Source organism: Phaseolus vulgaris, chromosome 1, assembly GCF_051622355.1.
Source record: "Phaseolus vulgaris cultivar YP4 chromosome 1, ASM5162235v1, whole genome shotgun sequence".
Lineage (NCBI taxonomy): Eukaryota > Viridiplantae > Streptophyta > Magnoliopsida > Fabales > Fabaceae > Phaseolus > Phaseolus vulgaris.
Genome location: NC_143498.1, coordinates 19,065,810 through 19,074,431, shown reverse-complemented (window position 1 = coordinate 19,074,431; position 8,622 = coordinate 19,065,810).

The window sequence follows — 8,622 nt, the reverse complement described above, 5'->3', positions numbered from 1 at the left end:
AGATCATGTTAATGAATAAGAGGCTCTAGAATCTATATTTATTTAAATTTATATTACTTAAGTCTATTTAAATAAATTTATTTCAAAATTTGAATTCATATTTTTGGATTCTAAATTTAATCTTTAGATTTGAATTAAATATAGATTGGATAACCTTTTGGATTTTAAAAAATCGAAATCAAAGTGTGTCTCAATCATTTCAAGTTATGAAATGGTTGAGTCAAACCCAAGTAAGGTAACGACAGGTCGGACTCAAGTCGAATCAAGTAGGCTCAGACAAATATTGAGTCGAGTCAGTCCAAGAGAAGGTCAAGTCGATTAAGACCTAGGTTAAGTCGAGTTAACGTAGGTCTAGATCGAGTCTAGTCGACCCATGCCCAAGTCCAGTTGATTTGAGTTGAACACACATCAAGTTAAGTCGGCCCAGATCCATGTCGAGTCAAGTCGATCTCGGTCGAGTCTAGTCAGAGTCACCCCGAGCTCAAATCCAACTCAGACCTAGGTTGAGCCGAGTCGATCCAGAATCTAAATAAGTTGAGTCAACCCAAGTCCAAGTTGATTCAAGTTGGTCGAGGCCAACTCAAACAAAGTCAGCTCGAGCCTATATAAAGTTGAGTAGGACTTAGCCTAATTCTAGTCGAGTTGACCTAGGCTAGGTCCAACCGAGTTGGTCCATCCTAGGTTAAGCAACGTTGGCCTAACCCAGGTTTAGCTGAGTCGACCTAGTCCAGGTCAAATGTAACATCCTTATTTTTCTCACATTTAATAATATAATATGCATGAATTTTTAACATAAATAATTACATATGTACATATATCATCTATATAGTACTCCAAAATACATCTCTCTTTATAAAGAAAATAATACTTACAAACATCAAACAAAGTAATAAAAACAATATATATATATATATATATATATATATATATTCCATCTGCTCACTAGGGAGCTCTCTCACCTACAATCTCATCTGCTCCCTGTAAAATACACAATCATCACAAATAAAGAAAACAAAAACACAACAAACAACAAGGTAATGTAGCTATAAAAATAATTTGCTATATAATTTCAATTTCAATTAATAAACATAAAGTTGTCAAGTCTCGTACATTTTCTCAAAAGCCATCAAGTGTCAATCATAATTCATCATTCACATTACTCGTGTTAGACTTTATATTCAAACACTTGACTCTACTTCCAGAAGACTCATGCATTGACTTAGGCTCAGAGATATGCATCTGTCATACTACTTCACTGTGAATCCACATTATGCACATAAATAATCTCAATATCATATCACCTAGTATGACAAGATTAATTCATATGATCTGAAAGAACAAATTATATTTCAAATCGCAAAAAAAAATCATATGAACCTCCTTATACTCTCAACACCTGATAATCTTCATCTATATGATTCCAATATATCAGGAGAGGCAAGATATCTCCTTCTAGACGAAATCCTAGTCAATGCACATCCTAAACAATCTTAACATAGTATTTTCTTTCCTGAAAATACTATGCCTTAAATAAGATTCATATTCCACATCTCACAATATCCATAAACACACAATTAAATCATAATAAAAAATAGAATTTCAAAACACAAAAATTCATCCATGGATCACATAAATTCATCCCTAGTTTTTTAAGACCATGCCATCTAATGGTGGCAACAAATTGTAATGGACATTGGGCTAAACAAGAGGTCATCCGTGGTCTCTTGGTATGAATTGAAAGCATGTATGCGCGTGCAGTTTGTTCCTCCTCCTTATAGGAAGGAACTCTTGTTGAAGCTCCAACAGCTTCATCAAGGACCTAGGACGGTAGACGAATATTTTAAAGATCTAGAAATAACTTTGACTAAGATAAATATGCATGATAGTGAAGAGTCAAAGATCACTAGGTTTGTGAGTGATTTAAGGAAAGAAATTAAAGATGTTGTAGAATTATGAGTACTCTTCTTTAAAGAACTTGGTTCACCTAGCCATCAAGGTGGAATCATCATGATGTCTTCTACAAATCTTCTGGAAAGGATAAAAATAACATTTCTACAACAACTTATGAAAATTCAAAAGCTTATGAAAATTTATTTAATATTTATTAAATAAATTAAAATTTATACTTTAAAATTATATTCATTTAACAATTTAATATAAATTTAAAAATTCATTTTGATGTATTATTCCTTGGTGGATTCTATATAAATTATGGTTTACAATTAAATCTAAATGAAAAGTTAAATAAAAAACAAAAACTAAACTAAACGCGTGGGCACGGTTTCATAGTAGTTTTCCACTTGAAACATAAGAAGAAATAAAAATAAGTTATTTTTATAAAATAGTTTGGGTTTTAAATTATAATTTTTGACCAAATAAAATGACAGTTGTTTTGCAAATATAATTAAACACTTATAGGTAGCTTAGTAGAACTTTTCATCTAACTTCACAATTCTATCTTTTCACTTTGTTCAAGGTGCAATGTTGTAATCATCTTCTTCTGATAACATCTGAAAAAAAAGTTTTTAATACAATAACACTAAATGCACACACATATTCAATAGATTGTATAAGTGAAAAATTCTTTATAATTAATTTACATATTTTTGTTTAAACATATAAGGAGATATTATAATTATTTTAAAAAATAATTTGTTTACAATTTAAGAACTTAAGGACATGTTCAGGATTGATAAAGAAAGAAATATTGCAATGAAAGTTGGAAAAATATGAAAATAAATTAATAAAAACATGAAAAATGATAAAAAAAAATTGTTTAAAACTTTTTCTGCCATGAAGAGATTTGTGAAAAAAAAAATGATTTGACATTATCTTTTAAAAAAATTAATAAATTATATACCGATTATATATGTAAATTATATTTTAGTATATATATAATATTTATTATTTCTTTATTAATTATTAATATTAATTTTCATATTATAATAAAATAAATAATAAATAAAATATTAATTTTAATTATTAATATGTATTTTTATTAAATTTAATTATTAATTTATTTTAATTTTAATCTATATTTTTAAATTATTTTATATTAAATTATTTTATAACTTTTTTTTAAAATTTATTATTTATTAAATTTGTAAACTTACATTTTATATGTTTTAAAAAATTTTAAAAATCTTTCATAATATTATATCAATTACAAATTTCAATAATTTTTTTTTTTCAGAAAGTTAAAAATCTCATTTTTCTCTCAAATCACTCTAAATCCACTCTTTCCATTTTCCATTTCTTCTTTCCCATATCTAAACATAATGAACATGTTAAATTTATCTGTACAAAATCTATCTGTACTTTGTGAGAAAAAGGATAGGAAAAAAATGATTTTATGTATTATACTATGAAAGAAAAAAACACTGAAACAATTTGTTAAAAGATATAACTATATTTTTACAATAACTTTCTGTCCTTATTTACTGTTATAATATAAAAAAATAAAGATGATAAATATTGATAAATTACATAAAATAAAAATCATGTGAGAGATACAAAGAGAAAAAAAATAAGAATAGAAAGATTGAAGAAATAAATAGAAATATGTCAAATCAATAAAAGTGAATGTAGGAGTAATGATAAGGCTACGGGAGCAGCTAAGTTAACAGTGTTTAAAGTGAAATTCTCTTAGGATGTGTTTGGATTAGAGGGTGTGGGGAGTGGAAAGTTGAGGGTGAGTGAGAGTGCAAGTATGAAGAAAGTGTGAAGAAAGTTAAGGTTGTTTGGATTGGGGTATGTTAGAGTGGATGTGTGAGGAAAGTTTATTGAAAATTGTGAGTGATGTGATAGTTGTAAGAATATTATAAATTATTTTGAATAGTAAAGTTTGTGAGATTACAATTTTACCCTTGAATATAAAAAAAAAATAATGATTAATCCTATTTCATATTAAAATTAAAGCATAATTATATTATTTAACATTTTATTAATTAAGAATTATTTTTTATTTAAGTTAATTTATTTACATAATTTTAATATTATAAATTATGTTATGTTATATATATATATATACAAATATATATAAAATTAATTTTAATAATAATTTTCATTATTATGAATAGTAAAATAAATTTATTTTAAAAAGAAAATAGAAATTTAGAATATAACATGAATATTAAGTAGGTGTCAAAATATATAATATAACGTCATTACATGAAGAACATAATAATGTTAATTAGAAAAAGAAAAGACATTCCTAGTAATAACATTTGAATCCTTCTTGTGGAGACCTTCAAACGGTTTTCTAGAAGACATATCTTATTCCGTTGTATGATAATAATTTCATCTTTTTCATCGGCAACGTCTTTAATGCACTATTTGAAAAAATTACAGCCTAGAACCATGCCACTTCTAATCTGTTTTGAAGAAAACAATAAAATTGAACAATGAATAAGTTTAAAATAACATTCTTAAGTTTGTTTCAAACCTAATTGAATAAATTTTACCTTGTAGTTGGGACAACCCCAAAAAAATTTTCCAGCATTTTTTTGTGTTGTCGCTATTCTCAAAACAGCAAATTGTCCACAATCACAAATAGGATCAACGAAGGCACTTGTGCTCCCAGTAGCATGGGTAAAAGTACCACGTTTTTGCACACTACAACCAGTACAACTAGATGACGACATGTTGTGATACGCAGACATTAATGACACTTAACCAATGCTGTCGAAGTAATAAGATGGTAAAAAAGTTGCATTAAAAACAATATGATTATGTAAATAAGTAGCATGAAAAGTAGCATAAAACATTAACAATAACAATGTTAATGTCAAAAATAACAAACGCAATTCATTAATGTTCAATATGAAAATTAGAAATAAAAATAACAATGACAATAACATAATAATAACACACTCAATGGCCTTGATGACGTCGAATGTCAGCCAGAGTAACCTCCATTCTGTCCATTCGGGTATTCATGTTTTGTATGTCAGACAAAATTTGATTTAACAATTCCCTTTGAGTGGGGTTTGCCTCCTCAAGTTGACCACCTTCAACATCTTCTTCGTTTGCATAGTGGGGTCTACCAAGTTGCCATATGCCATTGACCTGGAATATATTTAATTTTGTCATACTTTTTTTGCCAAAGTAATGATTCCAGCCTAGCATTATTGCTTGTTCATTCGACAAGTCAAAGCCATACACCTGCAAGATCCTCGTTATCAAATTTGCATATGGGAGAGACATCTTGTTATCCCGGCATTTGATGATGTGTTGCATTATGTAATGAGGCCAATTAATGCGTACATTATTCTTGATTAACCACATCATGAAAATATCTTCATTCAGTAGTTGTGCATAGTTGCTTCCTCGAGGGCACAAGATATGCACCCATGTGTAATGCAACAGTCGGTCATTCATTTTCAGACTACCGACATTTTTCAGATTTTCACCTTCAACATCTTCACGAATCATGGACGATAATGCTAGACCTCGATCAAAATTCAGTTCCTCAGGTATCGTCCCAGGGGTTAACTTAAGACCGTCATACTGTAGATGAGCAATGGTCATCCAATCTATTTCTTTAATGTGTATCATTTTTCCGCAAATCTCAATGGCAAGGTGACCAGCAGGTGTGAATTTTGCATTTGTATAAAATACTCTTACCAAATCCTCATAATACGGAAGATTAATTCCAAGGAAAGGTTGTAAACCTTGCCAATTCAGAAGATTTTGGAATTCAAATCCTGGACCAGCAAAAAATGGAGTATGCATCACTTTTGGTGGTAATACTGCTCTTGCGTGAAAGTTCTTTTCAAAAACCACCATTTGACGCCTGGTACTGAAGTATCTTGAATAATCAAGAACTTCTGGAATCCTTGTTGGTGGAGGAGGAACGTCAACATCTTCTGCTGGAGATTTACCCTTACGGGTTCTGTTACGTTTGTGGGATGATGATGCCATCTATAATGCAATTACTACAATAAATAACTAAACAGAAGTTAACATAATATCATAAAGCAATAATGCAAGTTCAAAAAGCAAAATATTACATTACTAATGAAAGTAGAAGTTCACAAAGCAAAATATTACATGTCCAATAACTAACAAAGACAGTCAAATATTACATGCCCAATAACTAACAAAGACAGTCAAATATTACATGTTCAGCTACTAACAAAGACAGTCGAATATTAGATTAATAATAATTAAAGGTAACCCCCACACAGAGATATGAAATCAATGCCTAGTCATAAATCCAAATAATTTTGTCATTCGACGCTCATATGGCATCCCAAATAGTTGCTTAACTCTTCCGGGATGGTCACATAAAAACTCATAGCATTGATCCATGAGTTGTTCATCTTGAATGTTTAGCTCCACGAGCATTGCCCAAATATCAGACTCTGAGTACTGGTATGAGGCATGGCGTCGATGGTGGTGTACATGCTCAGCATATAGGTCGTTTCTTCGTCTAATTTCGGCAACTATATCTTGAGCTGTCGTTGCTTGTGCACGAGCAATATTAACAAACTGAGAGGCATTTTCATTTCCATCCTTCATTGATGACACGCATTGTTGAAGATTAGTATTCAACATTGCAAATTGTTCATCAATGTCGTACATAGTGGGGCCTTTTCTCTTTGATCCTCGGGATGAGGATGTGCCCGCAGAGCCAGCAGACGGCATAGAAGGAGTGTTTGATGGTGTGTCTGAAGGAGTATCACTAGATTGGAATTGAGCAGTAGGTGATCGTGGGACGTAGTCATCTGCCTCCTCAACGTTCGGTTGTTCGGGGATATAATCAATATTATTCTCCCCAAGGTTGACACTGAAATTGGTCATGTCAGGAGGTGAATTCATGTCACGGGCTGTCCTCACCCGACTTCCCGTGGCTCTATCATTAGACCACAACTCCTCCATGAGGTCATAATGGCGAATGAGATTGAAACGCCATTTTGCCGCAGATGGTTTGGCCTACATACATTTCACATATTAGTATATCATGCGAAATGTGAAGTTAAATGTAATTGTTACGTAAAAAAGTACTTATCATTGAACCTTAATCAGCTCACTCCAAACTTCGTCCTCGGCTTCAAAAAGTTTGGTGGTCTAGTTCCATGCGAAACCACTCAATCCACCAAACAAATCATGGATTTCCCTCCACCTGTCCTTCAGGCTTTTCTGCCGGTTCTTCACATTATTTTTCTTAAGACCCGATAAACCAGCCTCATTTAAAGCCATAACTATGTTAGTGTATCCTTGAGTGGTCCAGCTACCATCAATTCTACAGCCTTTTCGTACCTCGTCAATCATTGCATTGAGAAAAATTAGGTCCATCTCCGTCGTCCACTTGGTGAACTCTCTATAAGAACCTGATGAATTTGAAGCCACATTTTTTCCGCGATCCATCTAATTAACTTAAATAAAGTTAGGATGACAAACATTGAAAAATGGTAGAAAATATATTATTTCATGAAATTAATTGTTTACATAATCTTGCCACATTTCGTTTGCTATAGTGTCCCTAATATCACACCCTATCCTGTAATCATGTTCACGAGCATGGGTGGTGCTTGGTTGGACATCTTGTTCTAACAATTCATTATCTACTTCTTCAAGCAGAGACTCATCATTGTCGATCCCGCGTAGAAAGTTATGCACAATACTACAAGCTAAAACAATTTTTGTCATAGTATCCACATCATAATGTGGCTCAGTCCCACTGGCTATAATTGGAAAACGTTTTTTAAACACCCCAAAGGTTCTCTCAATTACGTTCCTAAGTGATGAATGTCGATGATTAAACAACTCTTTTGCATTTTGTGGCCCTCTTCGCGAATATTCTTTCAAATGGTATCTCACCCCACGATAAGGTGTTATTATATTTCGTTTTAACATAAAACCTGCATCACCAAGATAGTATTTTCCTACAAAGATTGTGGAAAACTGGGTTAGTATATACCACTACAACCTTTTAATTGTTCTGCACACCCAATCCCCTATAACTAACCTTCTGGAATAACCAAAGGATCACCTCGTACCAAAGCATCTTTCAATATCCTTGAATCGGAGGCAGTTCCTTCCCAACCGGCTAAGACATATGTGAACTTCATGTCAAAGTCACAGGCTGCAAATATGTTTTGGGTTGGCTAATCTTTTTTCCCTAAAAAACGAGGCGCATCAGCACATGCAACCTTAGCACGTACATGACTCCCATCTATGGCCCCTAAACAATCCTAATGTAAACAAAAATTCATAACTTTAATTAAACACAAACTAAAGAAGACATTACACATAATTTCAAGTAATGTTATTATCAACAAACCTTAAAGTACGTGAAAAATCAATTGTTGTTAAGGATGTGTGGTTCTACAACCGTTCCATTTGGTTGAATTAAGAATTCCCCCTCCAACATTAAAATTGCACTCAAAACATTATGAAAGTGACAGGAAACTGTTTCTCCAGATCGATGGAAAAAAGAATGACACACTTCGATTCTTCACATTATGCCCAATAATGTGGAAAAATTTCGCTACTTGTTCTTCCACGGTTGATCGATATGCATCTTTAACAAGTCCAGTTTCCCGTATTCGTTCACATAATTTAATGAAAGCTTCCGGTCCCATGCGAATAATGTGACGAGATTGTTCAGTGTGAACC